Raw genomic sequence first — 20,000 nt, 5'->3', positions numbered from 1 at the left:
CTGCAATTAAGAATTCAGACAAACTCCAAAGGCTACTGAATGTCTTCAAAGGCTAATTTTGCCTAATTTCGGGGAGCCCTCTTGCTTGTATGAAAACTTTCATCCATACGAGACGCTTCTGCGCGCTGGAAATGAGTAAAGAGAATTTCCAACCTCAACCTCAGAGGAACTAATTATTGTATAGCTTTAAAATGCAAAAAAAAAGATGCCTCTCTGCTGGAGAAGCATCAATGAAATATGATTCAAGAATTAGGAATCCAAACTGGTCTTTTCTCTTCAGCCCACGAGTTGTATTCACTGCTGGCCTCAGCACAGCCCGTCTCCCAGTAGCCCCCCCCCCCCAACCCCCCCGAGCCTGGCTTAGCTCCCTGAGCTCCCAACACACACAACATTAGCTCTGATATTTTTAGGGGCCAAATCCAGTCTCTCACTGAGAGGACGATCAAAGTGTCGCAGAAATGGAAGGAAATTTGGAGGAAGAAAGAATAAAAAACATTCAAACACATTTTCTTTTTAATTAAGTAAATGAAGAGGAAAAAAACAAACAAATGTCTTCATCAATGAAAGCTTTTAGCTAGCAGCTGCACCGGGGAACTGTTCGCCTCTTTTTTTTTGATGTTATTGAAAAATCGCATGCGTGCCGGAATGGTAAATTTGAGTAATTTCTCGAGCTGAGAGCCCGCCTCCGATCAAGCTTGTGGGCAGGAGGGGAGGGCGAGACAGCTCCCTCCCTCCCTCCCGCTCTCTCTCTTCGCTAACGCCCCGCGGCACACTGCTGCATGCGTTTGATGGTCCTTAATCTCCAGCTTTTTGGTCTGTGAGCCCGGTCCCATCCCCTCATCACGGTGAAACAAAACCAAAGAGAAACTAAAACGAAAAAGACGCTCTTTTATTCATCGTCACTTTTCATCTTTGATGTTACAGGAGCTGCAAAGGCTAGCTAAAAACAGACATTAACAATCCAACTTCATCCCTTCAAGTTTGGTTTGGCTGAATGGGAAAATAAAAGTGATCCAACTCACTGTGGAGTGAGCTGAGTGATGTCGAATGAACAGAAAGCGTGGAAATGTTAAGATGCAAAGTTCATGTTAAAAGCAACAACAACACACGGCAGTAATCACTCATTCTCATTTCAGGAGGAACTCGCGTCAAATTAATATTGCATGAGGCGGCATAACATGAGTTTGTTGCATTAAACGTCAATTTTCCACATGCCGGGGTTTTGTTCCAGTACCGCTCAGCTCCACTAGGGTGCGCCACATAACATGACAAAGAAAACAACAAATCAATGGATGAATAAATAGACAAATAAAGACCAGCGACCGCTGCAGTCTCTGGGCTTTATTCTGGAGTGTGAGTGTGTGTGTGTGTGTGTGTGTGTGTGTGTGTGTGCTGCAGCTCGTGTGGTGATGTTTCAGACAGGGTGCAGACAGAAGGCTGGCGGCGGCGGCGGCGGCGGTCTCATGGACTTACCATAGTCCCCACACTGTATGTGGCGGCAGGGCCAATGGTGTGGTGGTAGGGGTCTGCTGTTGCATAGACTCTGCCATAGCTGCACAACAGGAGGCACAGAGAACACGGTCATTGCTCTATCATTGATGGGGGGGGGGGGGGGGCATTCATGCATGCTTGTTTTAATGCGCAACCCCTCAAGTCAACTTCTTTCAAGTCTCTAACGCGATCAAGTCTTCCGCTCCTCGGCCTCCTGGGCTTCCGGCGTTATACAAGGTGGTTCAAAAAGGGGAGTTCAAAGGTTGAGTTGTACTTGTCTTCTCATTGTCATCTTGATGGGGTGGATGGAATAGGTAATGAGCAGAGGGAGCGAGGGAAGGATGCAGAGGAGGGAACAGAGCCGGAGGGCTCGGCCTCTCGCCCTCTTCTTGTTTACCGGCTCACGCTCCGTCCTTTCACTGTTGCTGGTTTGGAACGAATCCTTCCAATTTCCTTCTGAGACAGGACAAGATGTGTCTGCCTCATTTATTTATGTATTCGACTTCACATATTCCTCTATTTACTTTCCCTTTTTATTCCCCCCCCCCCCCCCTTCAATGCTCGCTTGCAAATGAGGGTCTGCACGGAGCAGATAAGGCACACCCAGCCAAGGACTGAGGGCACCAACTCTACCAGGAACAAAAACAGAAAAAGAAAAGTGGAGAGAGGAAGGAAACTCTCCTCAAGGAGACAAGACATGCGGCGGTTCTTCTGTGCACGAGCTGCATAGAGTTCTCTGAGTTCCTTTGAGTCAGCGAGCAGGACGTGAAAGGCCTCGGCTCCTTGGGGAGGAGGCCGGGTGCCGTGAGATGGTCAGGGAGGGGGGAGTCTCCGTGGTCCTCTTATCTTCAGTGAGCACCGAACCCCACAGGCCCTCTAAGGCTAATATATCTACCCAACGACTCTCACCAGGCCGGTCAAACCACCCGGTGCAAGGTCAGCGCAGCCTCGGAGCCGGTGGGAGCCGGTCGGAGCCGGTCGAGGCCGGCAGCGTGACCGGCTCCTCTCGGGGGCCTCGTTGACGCATCACACTCGCTGGCGTGAACTCTGTTGAGTTACTTAAAGGGCTTTGGTAATGCAGCCTGTGAGCACTGTCGGCTTTTCAGGTAATAAATGTTTCATATTTTGCAGGCTGGTTTCACACGCCTTCCACAATCCCGGTGACCTTTTTTTTGTTTTTATGATCGTCTGGCTGCCTCGCCGTTAAGTCCGATGAGGTATTGCTGAAACGACACCGACAAACCCCAATTGATCCGATGGGCACGAGCGCTTATTCACGAGGAAGCAAACGGACAAAGCAAAAACAAACAACTTGGGGGCGAATTACATTAAATCTCGGGGGAAAGTACAAGGCAAGAGAAACAGGAATTAAATCACTCCGAGAGGGAGCGAGGGAAAAGAAGAAGAAGAAGAAAAAAGAAGCCGCTGTCCAATTTCTGCTCTCGCCGAGCACGGCTGCTCATAATTCGAGCCGCGGCGAGGCCTGATAAATCTTACATTATCGATATGATCTCCAGGCTCTCGGGCAGGGTGTACGTTATCACAAGTGACATGCTCAATCCTTCCCAGATTAGATTCCCAAACCAGCCCACATCCCCGGCTGACAACGGCGTTCAGGGGCCCGAATGAATCAGCGACGCCTCCTCAAACGGAGCACACCTGAACCAGAGTGACATCGCTCAGCAGTGATCGAGCTCCATCTCTCCCTCCCTCTCTCTCTCTGTCTCCCTTCCACAGACCTGAGGCCATTCATAAATGCCGCAGTGATATACCCACTCTCCCATCACAAGCAGGGAGTCACGACATACATCACCGCTTTTCTCATCCAGTCCAACAAGGTTAGTCTTTTTGTTTCTCGGGGTGTGTGCGCGTGTCCGTTCTTTAGCTCCGAGCTAAAAGAGGAATATGGCGGTTTGCCTAATAGATAAGATAACTGGAGAGGAAGAAGAAAAACTCATGAAACCCCAAATAACCTACACAGAATATTGTAGAACGCTGGCGAAGCAGTTCACATTCATCACATCCGCTCTCCGTCGCCGCCGAGCCCGTAGATGTGTAGCTTTCTCTGTAATTGCTTGAAACAAAATGATCCACCATTTCCTCCCTCTACATTGTTCAGACATCTTTCTCTGCATCCCTGTTTCTTGCTGCGTCACATCCCCCACACAATTAAACGGCACTCTCAGTCACGTGCAGAGGGAGAGATGTTACGCTCGTAGGTTTTAACAGTTTGAAACATGGGATTCATTTTGTAAATTCAAAAGCAAAACAAAAAAACACAATAAAGTGACTTCGTCAGGTTTTGCCAACACGACTACTTGGTTAGCTTTAGTAAGAAGAGCTTCATGGTTTGGCTGAAAAGGACTATGAAAGTGAAAAATGCAACAAAACTACTTGGTTCACACCGAGCATGGACAGCAGCCTCCGGAGTGAAAGTGTTTTTTGAGTCTTCCTCCTCCTCCTCCTCCTCCTGCTCCTCCTCCTCCTCCTCCTCCTCCTGCAGACCTCCACAGACTCAAAGTTATTTGCGATACGTCAAAAGCGAACGTAATCAAACTCACTTCCCCATCGAAAAAGAATTCACGACGCAGTCCGCTTGTACGGGAACGTCATTTCTTCCGGAGGCGGTGCTGCGTGTGATCTTCACTGCATTCCAGCACTTATCGTTGTGATGAAGTGTGTTTGGCGGCGGATCCGTTTCCTACAATCTATTTCTACTCCGGTCAGTAACTTCCTCTTTGACAGGATCGGCGTGTTGCTTTGAATGGAAGTTCCCGTGAACAACGTGTGCTGCGGACGTGTTTGCTCGGAACTGTTTTATTTATTTAGCGTTGCGCTCCGTTTCTTCTGCCTACTGCTGACAATCTCCGCGATGGATTGCAAAATAAAAGCTTATGGAATGTACCGCGACATGAATAACAAATGCCCGTACATTAATCACATATCGCAGGAGGACTTTGCCTTGAAGACCACCGCGGCGACACATTGATTTGTGATACCATATGATGAATAACATCTTCAAACACTCAGTAGTCCTTGTGCAACATAATGAGGAGAACGTGGCGGCGAGGGACGCTCACCTGTCACTGTACGCAGCGGGGGTGGTGGGCTGGGCAAATCTGTATGCTGCATAGCCGCCCTGTAAAAAAGAAAAAGCCCACAGTGTTAATCAATGATGAAGCTCAGAAAGGTTAGATCTCAGAGACGCACGGAAACAACAACACGGACGTACAGAGCTTTAATTGCCTTCGTAGGTAAATGTCACCGCGCAGCGTTTTGATCATCTGCCCACCTGCAGGGCCCCATCCAGACACCAGAGGGTGCTGTTTGATGTATGGTGGCAACGGGGGGATGAATGATGCTCTTTTCGGGGGGTTGCGAGCCCATTATCACACTACAGGCTCAGCCGAACGAGCCAACTCCCCCAAATTCAGCCCCCTTCTAGTTTTCAGGTTGAGGAGCCTCTGCTGCTGCCTTTTCTTTTCCCTTGACACGACCCCCCCCCCCCCCCACCCCCCCGCCTCGCAAATGAAGTAAGAAGGCAGAAGACGGCCGGACCGTTGGCGAGTCAGAACCGCCGTATTCATTTGCCAGAGTGGGGAAGGAATTAAAGACCTCATTGTGGAGTGCCGCTATTACTCTCTTTGAAAAATGAAGCTGTTCTCCCACTGTTTTTCTATTAGTGCCAGTGAGCGTGTGCCCGTCTGCGTCCATGCCGTGGATAGGTGGTTTTTAATAATGCATGATTTCATTCATTTTTTAACTCAAGAGAGGAGGGGGGGGGGGGGGGGGGGGGCGTCCGACGGAGGAGAGTGATGCAGAGCTGCACCTGAAATCAGGTCAGGGGCCACAGCTATTGAGAATCTCGCCCCCCCCCCCCCCACCTCCAATTCCCCCATCAAGGTTTCTTCGGCGCGGAGGCAGGAAGTCACAGCACTTGAGGCGGGTGACTTCCTGTGGGACAGCCGTGCCTCGGGACCGCACTGATTACAGCGACAGCCCGAACAAACACGGGCCGATAAATCACTCTCCCACGTTGTCAAATCCTGCACACAACCGTGCGCCACATTTGTTATTTTGTCGTGCCGAGTGTGTGTGCTTGTGCATTCATGTGTGTGTGTGTGTGCGCTCGTTTCCAGGTGGAGGTGCACGCATGTGCATGCACCAGCACATGCAATGTATGTAGAGCACATGTAAATGTGGATGCATCCAGTTTCCTGTCTTTCTGCCAATGTACGAGCAGGAACATCTGTTTAAAAAAAGCAGCTTGGACGCTTCAGCCGGCTGGTTCTGTCAGCGCGTCCACTGAAGGGTTGTTGAGGACACTGAGGGCTGAGGGACGGCTTCCTCCCGGCCACTCGAGACCTTCACGCACACTCAGCCGGTCTGAAGCAGTGCAGCGGCCGGTGCCATGACTAATGGCGGTAAAGCACTAGGGGGGGGGTTGAGTGATGGAGCGACCTGGCCAGGCCTCGGTCAAGGGACATCGGGGGCGCAGGACTTAGCTGGAGGTGGCTGAACATGTGTGAACAATACCTCTCGGAGCACTGCCCCGGGGCTCGTCTACGGCGGTGGCTGTCGCTACAATAAAAAAACAGTGAAATACTGTCCTATCACGCGGGCTGGTGTGTAAGTCATACATCACCGGGTTTCGGCGTTTTCGCTCCCAGACACTGGTCGGCGGGGTGAAAGTGAAAGGCAACTGTCACTCGCTGTCATCTCGCTATCTCAGCAGACAGGAGAAAAAAATCAAAGGGACAAATTACATCCCCCCCCCCCCCCCCCCCCCTACCACCACCGCCGCAAATGTTTGGACTCATGTCAAAGTGGGGCAGCGTGGTCATTTCAGCATTATCTCCACGGCGGCCATGCTTCTCTCTGTCATGGACGACGCTCCCGATGTGACCCTCCCTGCACGGACAGCTCCAGAGGGACGGCTAATCCCGTTATCTGCCGCCGCTCCTCTTATCTCCCACATGGCGATGGCTGGGAGGAACCTCTGAGTGTGAGAGAGGAGGAAGGAGGTGGCGAGAAGCGGAGGAGGCGCAGCAGAAGACGAATCTGAAGTCAGAAATGACCTAACATGACACGGGACATTGAGCCCGGGTCTGCCTCTCTGCCAAAGTCTGAGATCACAGGAAGAGAGAACAGAGAGGGGAGGGAGGAGCTGAGGGGGTTTTCAATTTTGTTGTTGGGTTTCTTGGCACAGCAGACTGAGGCCTAATCGACGCCGGCTTGGCAGCGAGGGCTGAGAGACGGCCGGGGGCTGAGGAGATCACGTTTGTGTCTCCGGGGCTCTGCTGTACTTCTGTTTCATCTCAGCAGGCGAGAGGAACAGCCAACCGTACTCACATAGATCTCCGCACCGTAGAAGCCGTCTTGGTACACCACCCTGTGAAAGAGGAGAACAGGAAAGCGGTTAGGTGTATTTGGTCTCAGCCCTTTGACGCTCTTCCCATGTCGCCCATTTGAGGGTCCGCCGGGGTCAGCGCTTAGCAGCTTCAGTGTACCGCACCACGAACGATGAACGACGCATTAAAGCGAAAAGTGCAACCATTTCACATCCCCGCGCAATTTTCTGCTCTGGTAAAAGTATTGTTTGTCTTTCCAGTTGCTACCGGTGTGTCAGGAGGGCTGGAGGTGGAGGGGGAGGACAAAAGAAGGCAGCGATGGAGCTCCATCACATGACTCCGCTATATAAATCAACCAGCTGCCATCGGTAGCAAAGGGCTTCAGCAGCGAGTCTCTCTGCAGTCGAATCCCGATCTAATCACAGATAGACAGCTACACCGGGCCCTCGGCCGGCCTCCGTCAGACCTCTCCCACGGCCGCACAGACCACTGCTGATAAGAGGCAGCGCTGCACAAAGCCGGGAGATCAGCGCGGACCCTGGTCACAGTCCAGTGAGGTCTGCCCAGTAATACGCTCCCTCAGCTCTCCCTGTGGCTTTGTTCGTTCCTCCTTTGTCAATAGACAATGTACAAATATATCGGAGTTAGAGCATGTACACGCCTCGACACCAACAATGATGCAGCTGCCCAGAGGCAGAACACAGTGAATGGACTGATGACTGGTATCATCATCTTCAACAAACGCCATTGATGTGTTGACTATAAATGTTCTAATATTGTATAAAACTAGGACAAAATAATAAACAGTGTTATGACGCTGTTCTTTAGACACAATCACATCAATCGTCTCCTCTCTGAGATTATGAGTAGCACACCTACATTTACACAAATACAGTACGTAAGTACAACAGACACATAACTGGCCCTCGGCTAAGTCCCGCCCTTCAAACACAGACCGGCCAATCGAAGCGGTCCGACTGCGATCCGGCTCTGTAGACCCTCTCGCTGTCGTTTCTTTATTTTCCGGCTGGTTTAGTGGATTTAGATGAACGACTCTGAAACTGTGGCGCTGACATTAGCAGAGTACCGTAGCACATCGCTAACTAGCGTTAGCAGTACTACGCTAGCATCTGAAGGTACACTGAATGTGTACACATGCTGCTTTTAATGATGTTATCAGTGAATAAAGACCTGCCCGGCTTCACAGGAACAGTGTTGTTCCTTCATTTCATGGTCTTCAGTCGGGATCTCCAGCTGATGTGTTGGTTCACTTTGACACTGAGATCTGTAGCTTTAGCTTCTCTCTTTATCTTTCCATGGATACATCCTTTAAACACATGTTATAAACCCTTCTGTCTGCTTCTCGCTGAAATTGCTTTTTTGTGTTTCCAAAAATTAGATAGCGAAGGGTCAAATGGAGCATGTAAGTGTTGTTTACAGTCACACACACACACACACACACACACACACACACACACTCACACACACACACACACACACACACACACACACACACACACACACACACACTCATACTACAGCATGGACACAGTTAAAGTCAGGCTGTGTCTGACGTGCTCGCTGTTGTTCCGGTTGGAGATTGAACACTCACGCTCCGTAAGCCGGGATGGGTGGTGGTGGAGGAGCCGTGCGGAACGTGTTGTACACAGCCCGCCCCCGACCTCGCAAGTGGGCACCCCTATAGGCCACCGTAGCGCCTGTGGCAGGGTAGGGAAACCCTGTTACTGTGGAAAGAAAACACACAAGAGAAGGAACAAAAAAAAAAAAGATGACTTTCAGAGAACATCCTCGACTTGGCATTGCTTACCTTACGACAGAATGCATTAGAGAGAGACGTGCGGCACTGCTTTACCTATGACAGAATGCATTATGGGGAAGACAAGGAAATAGATTTAATCTTTTCTAGGTGCGCCTCATCGAGCACTCTCCCCTTTCCCAGCTCGCTGCTTTGTGCCGTACTCAGCAAGGATCCACATTTGCTGTACGCATCCCTTCCTGGCGCCTGGCGAGGGGCAGCCTTGAAGCACAGGCAGGTAATGGATGCAATACCACTAGTTTCGCACCACGGCTTTCGCATAGTTTAGACACAATGGGCTAGCAGCGAGGAGAACAGTGGGGGGGTAGAGGGCGTTTCTAGGTGTTGGCTACAGTCAAGCGGGAGGTGAACGTTGTTGAACAACTTGACGAGATGTCCCGAACTTCCCCCCCCAGGGGAAAATGGAGCAGATGGGCCGGACAGCCGAGGCCCAAAACCTCAGCGTGACCCCCATCTCCAAACCCATCTGGGAGCATCTTCAGCCAATCACACATCTGCATGTGTAGCTGATGGCGTGAGAAAGAGGAGGGCTGCGGGTGAAAGGCTTCAGGGCGGGCGTAGCCAGGGCTCGGCGTGATGGTGCGGGGAAAACGTCGGCGGTCACAGATTAGAGGACGGCCGACGTGATCCTCAGCACTCAACCTTCAATCAGTCCACTGGCCGTCTGATTACGAGCTGTGGAGGTGCATACAAACACACTGATCTCCAGACATGATTAAGTTGGCCTCCTCTTTTTGCAGCAATCGAAAGGCCTTCACGCCCCCCCGCCCCTCACCCTCTCTCCCTCCCCCCCCCAGCAGCCAGGTCCATCACAACACAGTCGTATTATCCGTCATCCCCCGGCAGCGCCCCCTCATCACCCTCCCCTCACCTTATTATTCTTTATTCATTTCAGATGACATGTTTTAGCCAAATTCATCAGACTGATTCGTTTCTTCAGTCTGAGATCAGTCTGCGATGGGGGGGGGGGGAACGACGCACACCCGGAGCCCCCGCTGCCTCAATAACGCTGACAGGGAGACAGATTAGTGGTGCTTTTAAAAACACAGAGAGACAGGTTTAATGTCTTCCGCTCCATCAGTGGGGTCCGCACACGTATTCAAACTCTGCGTCTCATTTGGCCAGGTAACGCCCACGTAGCCCCCCCCCTCTCCAAACACGCACCAACAAGGTGCACGGCACTTTGTTTGCTGCCAGCGTACCGATGGACTCGCACGGTGCCCCCTTTCCCCCAAGTGATTTATAATGCTGACCTTGACATTTAAATTAGTCTCTTCTTGTGGAGCAGTGGACATCTGAGCGCAGTTGCTAAAGGGCAGAAACAATCCTCTTTGATAGTTTCCGAGGTGTGTTCCCCCCCCCCCTCTTCTTAACAAATCGCTACTATTTCTAGGCCCCAGAGAGTCCAATTGCATCTTTCTTTCCCTTTTTGGAAATTTGTATGCAATATGCATGCAGTGATGTATGTGAATGTAAACTTATAATGAGTTGGCGATAGGCTACACTGCTTCAATAATAACCCATAAATCAAAGGCACTGTCACACCTTGGTAAGCCCGTGAAAAGCAACAACAGCTACGGTGTGTGAGAGCACAAACCTGGTCTAGCCACCAAAGTCAAACACCTCTTCCAGGAAGGGGGGGGGGGGGCGACTGGAGAAAATATGAGTTATGCGCTGGAGGGCGGCGGGGTCACGCCGCACCTCATATGTCATATGTGTCAACTTGAGAGAAGCTCAATACCTGCAGAGCCAGTTGGACCTGAGGTAATCCAGCTCTGTGCCAATGATGGGGTCATAACCGGCTCCCATAAAGAAAGATCTGATTTTCCACAAGGTTGATCTCTCTAATACTTCCTGCTCAAATACATCGGGCAATGAGCACTTAATCCACGCACTGGGGACCGAAAACAGCTTCATCTAATCAAGAGGCTGGAGCTTAATTATCCCCCGAACGTACACTCCAACAATGAAAGGATATGTCTACATATATTAAGATGGCAATTAGCCTTTCTTTGCTGTCATTTATACCGCTGCTTTTCACGAGTGCTCAAGAAAACTCCACCTCAGCAGCAGAAAGTGTGAACCAGTGAATGAGAAGCTACTCATCTCCCGTCTCCTCAGGAATTAGCTGCGGAGGAGAGTCGCTCTCTGTTAGCCTGAGGGGTCCGGCCACATGAGGGGGTTTCTAAGTGGCAGCTGTCCATGGTGCTGAAGACATCCAACACCAGGAATAATCCACAAAAGTTTGCCAATTTTTGTAAAATGAGTGGAAAGAAAAATGTATGGCGTGCAGATCTGCCTCTTTCTTTGATTTTTAACAAAAAATGTTCCATGTTTTGATTTGTAATATTCACATCAGCAACTGCTTTGTTACCATATACCGAGAAAAAGAAAAGAAAATCAATGCCACTTTAGAAATGATCCCACAGATCCACATCTGTGCTCGTAAACATGCAAAGACAAGTCTGTTCCATATGTAGATATACAACAAACTAATATATGCATATCTACAACTGTATACAAGCACAAATTAAAACGTATGCGCACCGTTGCTGTACACACTCACATTTATATTTAGCCACACACCCACTCGCTGTGTACATAATTATAAACTGTATAAACAGACACGTATACAAGTGCCATTAAGGGAATAAATTGGATCAGGACAGAGCCAGTGAGATGGCCGTGATATATGGACAGACCTATATCTATATACAGCATATATATGTAGATATAAACAAGGCCAGAGTCTGGGGTTTGCTCTACAAAAAGTTTTCATGTAAACCAGATCAGCGCGGAGTAAAAGAGGACAAAGGTGAGCACAGATACTGGACGCCTACCAGCTGCCACACGCCGTGATTTGTGCCACTGTCATGTTTTATTGCCAATCCCTCCATTTGACTTGGAGCCCGATCACCTTGCTCCCCCCCCTCCGTTGCAAGCTTCTGGGTGTAGAACATGGACTCTGGGTTTCCCCCGCCTGCATGTACCCCCCGCCCCCCTCCATCAGTAGGAGGAGCCAATCTACCCTGGAAGAGGTTAAGAGCGGGGAGCCGGCATGAGGCTCTCATCCGTCATTCTCCTGAATGGGTTTTGAGGACAATAAACCTGTAGCGCCAGGACGAATGGAGACGAAGTGTGCTGTCACCGAGCCAGGATTTATGGCTCCCAATTTCACTGATCTCCCGCACAGAAATGAGGACTGATAAACAGTGATTAATCGCCTTTATATCCCATTTTACTCCCACCAAAAGTATATGAACTGTAGCTATGATGATTTTGGAATCCGTCCTGATTCCCACAAACCTGACTCTTGTGGAATTTGTTTCTTCGGGAGGCCGGAACATCATCCTCATTTTTTCATTTTTTTCCCCCAAAGCTAAAACGTCCTTTTTGCTGCTCATTAGGGCGGTTTTGTTTCAGAAACGTATCTCTTATTTATGTTTCTCATCTTCCCAGCTGGCAAGCATATGTTGTCGTTTAGGCTTGGCAAACTCCAGTGCCATGTCACGACGACTTGAAAAATTAGCAGCCAATAAATCACCCAACCCCTCCTGCTTCCCCTGCCTGGAGTGGTGGACCACACTCCCTCTGATTTATGAGATGATTTGGGAAGTGTGTGTGCGTGAGCCTGTGTGAGTGTAAAATGGAGAAAGTGCGGCTGAGAGAGGGGCCGTGTATTAGCGTCTGTGTGCTACACGGGTTATCTATTTCTGTATGCTGGAATGCTTTGGTCTGAGTGTGGAAGCACAGGGCCGGGGATCGTGCTGTGTGTGCATATCGGTCAGTGAAGTGATTGTTTGTGTCAGTTAAGACTCACTTAATGTCCACCATTTTAATTCAGTGAAAACTCCACCCGACCGTGGCATGAGGTACATGTTTGAAGACGTGCGTGCACCTTCAGAGGGGCGTGTGTATGTTCATGTGTGTGTGTGTAATTACCAGGGGGAAGATGTCGAACCCAAGAGAGGGCTGTGGGGGGAGGTTGGGGGGGAGGCAGGGGAGGAGGCCTGGCGGGTGGAGTGAGGGGTTGGGGGATGAAATAAAAATGATAGATGACTGCTTTCTGTCATGGACAGTTATTTAGAGGTTCGCCGTAAAGCTGTCCGGGGAATGAACAGATTTTAGTCTAATGAGCAGAAAGGAAAGCCGTTAAAGTGGCGCGATGTGCTCAGCACTTCTTCCAAATGAAATAGTACCATTTCCCCCTCATTAAAATGCAAAGGGTTCATATAACATACAGCAATAAAGCTGGCATGTCGAGGCAGAGAGAGAGAGAGAGAGAGAGATAGGGAAAACCCCACTGAGCTCATCTCATTCCTCCATTACGAAGACCAGAAGGAATAGAGGCCTTCGACAGGGTAGGTGCCAACAATATCGCTCACTCAATCTCCCTTATTCGGTTAGCTCTGTAAAAGTCAATCTGGCGCACTTGGCAAATCCATCCACAGCAGCAATCTGATAACAGTTGCAGGGGCGCTTGCTCTTGAAATCATTTTTTATTTTTTTTCCCAAAGCTTTACAGTTGCACACGGCGCAAACAATGGCTCAGGCTGCCTCAGCCACTCAGAGGGGCTTGGATCATCCACTGCTTATCTGGGCCGCTCTCAGATTCACTTTGATTTGAGGGGAATTTCATGTTCAGTCGGTTCAGGATGAGCCCGATTGTAGAAAGTCACGGGTCAGATTGGGATTGGCTGCGGCTGATAGTGGCCTCAGGTACGGTGCATGTGGAGGAGAGGAAAGAAAATACACTCAAAATTCAAAGTGCAGAAGCTGGAGGTCTCTTACCGGCATAGAGTTCAGGACCATAGACAGCTCCCACCACTGGATTCAGCTTCCAGCCTGGAGAAGAAGAAGAAGAGTCACCTCACAACGAGAAGCACACGTTATCATTTGAAGGATGTCGCGATGCTGTCGGGACACTCACCATTCGTGTAAGGGTTGGCCACTTTTTTGTTTGTCATCACTCGTGCTGTTGCATTATTCACCTGTTCAAAGCGACAAAAAACACGCAGCGTGTTATTCCCCGACTCACTATGTCACTATCCAGACATCCAGGACGAGCAGGCAGCAAGCACAACAGGACAGGTAAATAAATAAATGATTATGTAAATGCATGTAGCACTTTGGTGTGATTGAGTTCACCCTTTCATGAATTTATTCATCATTTCATTTTTCTTACAGATTCAATTACTGGAAATAAGGGGGGGGGGCATGCACCAATTACCTACAGGTATGAATATAAATAATAGTAACATCCTCCAAATGCAGTAATTGGTCGGATAAACAAATGGATTCCAAAAGAAAAACAGACGGCGCTTTGATTGTCATCTATTGACCTGATGAGAGGGGGGGGGGGGGCTCATCATAAACAGGAGCAGAATTAGAGCAGGCAACACTAAACACTGGTGACAGCGGAATGCAGGTCGTCTCAGATTTGACAGCAAACCCAGAGGATGATGGCATGCATGCATTCTGCATCGCCGGGTCATGATGTCGACACGTATGGATCCCGCACTCTACTGAGAAGGAGTTATACGCACCATTGTGCATGCATGCATCCAGGCACACACACATTCAGGGATGCAGACATTCACACACACACACACACACACACACACAGAGCAGCCACATGCCAATGCATGGCTTTAAAGGTAAGTTTAGGAGGCGGCAGGCAGGAAGTAGAAAAAGATGGGAAAAGGGGAAAAATGAAAGCACCTCTATTTTGCGTCCCTCTACGATTGTACCGTTTAGTTTCTCCCGTGCACGATCAGCATCTGTGCTTGTTTCAAAAGTTACAAACCCAAAGCCCTGAGAGCGCCACGTTAGCCACCGGTAGAGAAGAAGAAGGGAATGACACACGCACACGCACACGCACACACACACACACACACACACAGGGAGGGAAAAGAAAGGGGAAGGGAGGAGAGAAGGGAAAGAGAGGTGAGAAGACAGGAGTAGGTGAGCAGCAGCGGCGGCGGAGTCGAGTTGTAAGCAGCCAGATTAATTAGGCAGTTAGTGAGGCGTCAGGAAACAGCAAACAGAGAGATCCGAGGGGGAGAGGATAACGGTGACATGACCTCGCGCAACAACACCAACAAACCTGCCTGCTTTACCCAATTAAACAGCACAGCGCCGGTGCCATGGGTGAATGTCAGGAAGCAAAACAACGCGTTAGCTGCCATAATAGTCACATAATTATCTACGTAACTTCAGCAGCGCGGACGCTCACACAGCCCCCGGCTTCCCTTTGAAGACGTGGCCGACGGGAGAAGGTGAGTCCTCCGGGGCAGAGACTTCATCTCTGGCTATGTCTAATTCACTGCTCTAATAAGTAGGACAGGCAAAATGATGGCGTCTCATTGATGCAGAAGAGTGAATGGTGTTCGCCACGAACATACCAAAGGTCTGTGATGAAGAAGAGCGTGGCCGGCGCTGCCTGATAATTGCTCGAGGATGTAATACATGTGAGAGATCTCGTATGCATGCACAGGATCTCCGGGGCTGCTATTCCAGCATAAATAACACGGGACCTGTCCTCGGGGGACAAGAGATAAAGAAATCTATTCAAAAAAGGAATTGAGGGCAGAATTAATCCTTTGGACCCGACTGTGGTTGCCCCCCTCTATCTTGATTGTTTCATTTTTTTTATCATGCACAAATAATTAGCTTACAAGAGGGGAGAGTGGAGCCACCATTTTTCAAAGGAGACAAACATATTGAATGCAAATTGCCAAAGCTTCATAGAAAGTAGATTGTTTATTAATGGCCTGGTAGGTTCATTATATAGCACACAGAGAGAGGGAGAGAGAGGCATCATGGGTAATGGCTTTGTAGGGCACAAACAATAAATGCTTGTTACGGCGGAGGAGGCAGGTTTATCCGGTGCTCAATCTTGTCTGGCAGGGGGGGGGGGGGGGGGGGGGGTCTGAGAGCGGCGGCGTCGCCCGGTTCCAGGGCTCCCTGCGTGCCTTTATACGAGCCCAAACTACTCCCAGGTATGAATGGGAATCAATAGTATTCATGCCTCAACACCCAGCCAGGGACCCTGTCTGCTTTATGAATGGGAAGCTGTGGAGCTCAGTACACTCTATTAAATGAACAGCTGGAGGAGCAGCACTCGGGCCGCCGCCGGCCTCACCTGTCCATGGCCGCTGGTTAGGAGACTGATACCGCGGTAACGCTGCAGCGAGGCGGATATCTTTCTGCTGGCTTGTTGGAGTTCAGACTGAGCTTTGTTCACACATGCATTCACCATCTCAGCCGTGAGACGCTGTGAAATAGGTTGTAAGAGGTAGAATCTAGATTTTCTGTAGAACTGAAACCTTAAAGAAGACGGCTGTCTGTGTCTGTTTCTATATTGTGTCAACGAATCCCATGATAAGACCAAACGTACTGTCTGTGCAGTCAAAGCCTGTTACATGCTATTCTTCCATTGTTGGCCCAGAAACTATTAATATATACATACACATCAATGCGTCATCACAAACCCACTGTAGTTTACTTTGACAAACACCATCCTGCTGCCAAAAACACCCACTGGACCCCCGAATGTGGATTGATCCGCCGCCGAAAACAGTCCCCAACAACGGCACTATTTAGTCCTGTTGAAATATCGAGTTTCCTTTTTTTAAAATCAATCAGTGACCCAATTTTAAAGACTGACACCTACAACAGCAACGCTGGAGCTCATGCTGAGGGGCCACAGTGGGGAGGGGCCAAAGTGCCAAGAGACGCGCCAACACATTGTCGCTTTTGCTCTTTTCACGGGCTTGTCCTTTAAATCACACATGAAATCAGCTCGGAGAACACAGGATGTCATGTTTATTAACCAAAGCTTGAAACGCGAGGGGAAATTAGGATCAGCCTTCAAATTAATTTGCAGAAACAGCCCCAGAGAACATTGTTCTTATCCTGAACTATAAGAAAAATGAGAAAACCTGAATAATGTAGGACCAACACCTTCACACAGCCGCTCCCTAAACAAGCAGTTTCAATTCCATAAGCTTCAGGACCTGCAGCCTGCTGGTGGATTAAGTGAATTGTGAAACAGCTCAATAATGAATTGATTGACAGGGCTAATGATTCACAACTTGGGTTAGAGCTGCAACAACAAACACAAGAGGGAGGGAGGAGGAGGAGGAGAGGCATGGTGGATGCAGCTCTCCAGGACCAGGCTTAGGGACCACTACTCTCAGCCAATGTACACAGGACACTAATGCCATCATTAGGAAACAGAAGAAGTACATGGTAATGAAGCAGCTGGTGTTCTAGTTCACTTACCTTGGATCCTCGCTCATTAAAGATAATCTCCACATCTAAAATCTTTCCAAATTGCTGCAGAGAGAAAAGAGAAAGAGAAGAGAAGAGGAGGGCAGAGAGACGGAGTCAGAGAGCCTCACTGGCTGTGAATTCATGAGGACGACGGCTGGAGGAAGAAAAACCATTAAGGCAATATGGAAATATGTTACTTTTGCGAGGAAATGGTGGTCAATTTGCATTTGTTAGCTTTGGCAAACAGTTCTGCAGTTGGCTGGCAAACGCTTTAAAACAAAGACAAGTCGCAGCTTTAATGCGTATCTGTGTCTCTGTCGATGCTTTTTGAAATGAGATCACAGAGTCTGCAGGAAAAGCGGGTCTTTGATTGCGTCTCTGACGTTTGCTCGCTTGTTTTAACACAAACAGCAACAAAGGTCATATGTTGAAGTGGTCTTGAGACGTGGGACCCCCCTCCACACCATCACCTGGGGACCACTCACTCCCTCGAGTCCCCCCCGACTCTGTGGAGAGTTGGCGGCTGGGTGGTGTGGATACCTGTCTATCCTCTTACACGCCTCTTCTTTACTCTCCTCCTCTCTTTGTTTGTGGTCTCACAGGCAACAGGACCGGCTCCCCGGGGGTTAACACGCTGCAGCCTCTCCCTTCGATTTAAAAGGCCTTCGGATCATTAGAAAGCAGAGGAATGAAAGTAAACTGTAAGTTCCTCTAATGAGTGGAGTGAGAGCGACTTTTAATTGCTGTCTACAATGGCCGTATTATTTCATTAAAAGTAATTACCCTGTCAAGCGGTCCGCGTCGCCTTCATTCCGACGCAACGGGGAAGGAATGGGCCTTCCATGTGGTCGACGCTCAATGGGATTGGATGGATCGTTTGACTGAGCCACTAATAGGGGTTAGGAGGAGCTGGCTGTTATCTGGCTGAAGTGAGTGGAGTGGGGCTTGAGGAGGTGAGGGTTTATCGGTTCGCTAAAAAAACACAAGCCCCCCCCCCCCCTACTGAAAGGGTTACGCGGTGGCCTAACCACAGCCGAGTGAAAGGGGAAACAAAGCTTGGTGTGTCCTCTCCTGTACATCCGCTCTGATCGGATTCCATAGATCCCTTTAACACACATCTGCCTCATATGGCGCTCAGCTCCATTGATTCGAATGGGAGCGCGCTGGCTCGATCGCACACGCAGTCATTTATATCCCAGCGTGATGCACCACTTTTTTTTTTTTCCGCCCGAGATGACAACGCTTCCCCCACGCGATGTGCAGATGCTAATTGTTTTAACCGAGCGTAATGGGCTCGTGGGGTCGATTAATTAGTTTCAGAGGAAGTCGTCTTGGTGGATTTCCACATGGCGCTGGGGACTGCTCGCTGCTCACCAGTGATCGCGTGCACTCCTGTCCCCACCCACCCGCTCACACACACACACACACACACACACACACACACACACACACACACACACACACACACACACAAACAGCTGCATCAGCAGCACCGATAAACAATAGCTTCAATGGGAGGAGTCTCCAGAGGGAGGACGGGGGACTGACGTCATCTAAGAGGCTGCAGCTACAGACGACTAAAACAATTCAAAATCAATACGAAAGACACAAGATAAACGTTTTAAAGTACCGGCCGTTGCATAGTTGATCCTATATTTTGATTCCTACATTCAATTTTAAGAGATTTGAATGTTTTTCTCCACCATTCCAGGCATCCCTTCGTTTCTACTTCCACATGGCTCCCATTACATTATTGTTATTAAATGAAACAGATACATTACAGAGGAAGAGACAATGTATGCAGAAATGATCCAGAAACGGAATGGATGCCTGGAATTCCTGATTTGCTGTAAAGGAGACAACCTTTAGATTCAGCGCAGCCTCGTGTGAAGCTACAAATACGCCCTAAGCCTCCTCGTGCGGAGGCAACAAATAACACGAGGCCACTGTGGCCCCCGCCTTTGATTTGCTTGAACGTCTTTAAGCTCTTAAGAAACCTATAATTACGCTCCGGCAGCCCCTGTGTGTTCAAACAGTGGTGCCAGTGTGGAGCATGCTCAGGCACAGCAGCCAGCAGGACGCGAGGAGGGGGGCAGGGTGGGGGAGGAGGGGCGGAGGTCCCGATGGCTCCGGGGGAATGCTGTGAGAGCCCTTACATGCACTGAGCGAAGCACTGCTGAAGAACCAGGTCGCACAAAACGAGGGCGCCCTCGAGCAGCGCAGCACGGCCCGCCGCACAGAGCTCGCCCGCTCGTGCTCGGAGTGTTTTCATTTCCGCTGCACTCGGCTCTCAGAGATCACAGCTTCTAATTACTGATTAAGGTCCGCTGTGGTCGTCCTAATGAGCCCTTCATTCAGCGCCTCGTTAAAAAGGCTCACAGGTTTCTCTGCACCCCTTTAACCCTGCAGGGGGGGGGGGCATCTCAGGCCTTCCCCTCCTTGTTTTAGGGTGCCGGCACCAAAAGAGTTCGGGTTTATCCATGCTGTGTGACGGGGCAGCAAACTCCACCACTCTCCTCCCCCGCGCTGCATGTCTGTGGCTTTCACTCATGCGCAGCGGTAATGGCGTATTGAGCCGGTGGCGCTCCAGAAGCCATTAGAGCTGCATGGGATGAGGCTTTTGCACACGCCGCTCACACAAAGGCCCATTGTGGGCGCCGTGTCAGAGGGTGGCGCGGACCAGATATCTCCTTGCCAAGTTCTACCCGAGACAATCAATCAATCAATCCCAGCAATCCTCAACTATGCCAACCACCGAGAAGGGGGGGGGGAGGGGTTAGGGGGGCAACACGTGGGGTGATTGAGGGGGACTGGGTGGGCCGCCATCAATTTTGTATCGTATATCTGCATGCGTCGGGCCAGCACACAAAGCCTCCGAGCTAATTACTGAGGCGATTTGGATTCAACGCGACCTGAGCCGGGAACAATAACGCCCATAGAGAGAGAGAGAGAGAGAGAGAGAGAGAGAGAGCGAGAGAGAGAGCGAGCGAGCGAGAGAGAGCGAGAGAGAGAGAGAGAGCGAGCGAGAGAGAGCGAGAGAGAGA

At 49.8% G+C, this 20,000-nt stretch overlaps 1 pseudogene across 1 annotated transcript in view; it reads right to left on the bottom strand.

Moving 5' to 3' along the window:
• Positions 1 to 20,000, bottom strand: part of LOC306787240 (RNA binding protein fox-1 homolog 3-like) — a 234,318-nt pseudogene that overhangs the window by 8,689 nt on the left and 205,629 nt on the right. The window contains exons 5-12 of the transcript XR_013773185.1: positions 16,966 to 17,019; positions 14,401 to 14,493; positions 13,610 to 13,670; positions 13,471 to 13,524; positions 8,455 to 8,587; positions 6,844 to 6,883; positions 4,572 to 4,630; positions 1,474 to 1,552 (exon numbers count right to left, since the gene is read on the bottom strand). The product of XR_013773185.1 is annotated as an RNA binding protein fox-1 homolog 3-like (transcript). The remainder of the gene's footprint in view (positions 1 to 1,473; positions 1,553 to 4,571; positions 4,631 to 6,843; positions 6,884 to 8,454; positions 8,588 to 13,470; positions 13,525 to 13,609; positions 13,671 to 14,400; positions 14,494 to 16,965; positions 17,020 to 20,000) is intronic.

This window comes from Melanostigma gelatinosum, assembly GCF_949748355.1.
Source record: "Melanostigma gelatinosum genome assembly, chromosome: 13".
NCBI lineage: Eukaryota > Metazoa > Chordata > Actinopteri > Perciformes > Zoarcidae > Melanostigma > Melanostigma gelatinosum.
This window is presented reverse-complemented; position numbering and strand designations above follow the sequence as displayed.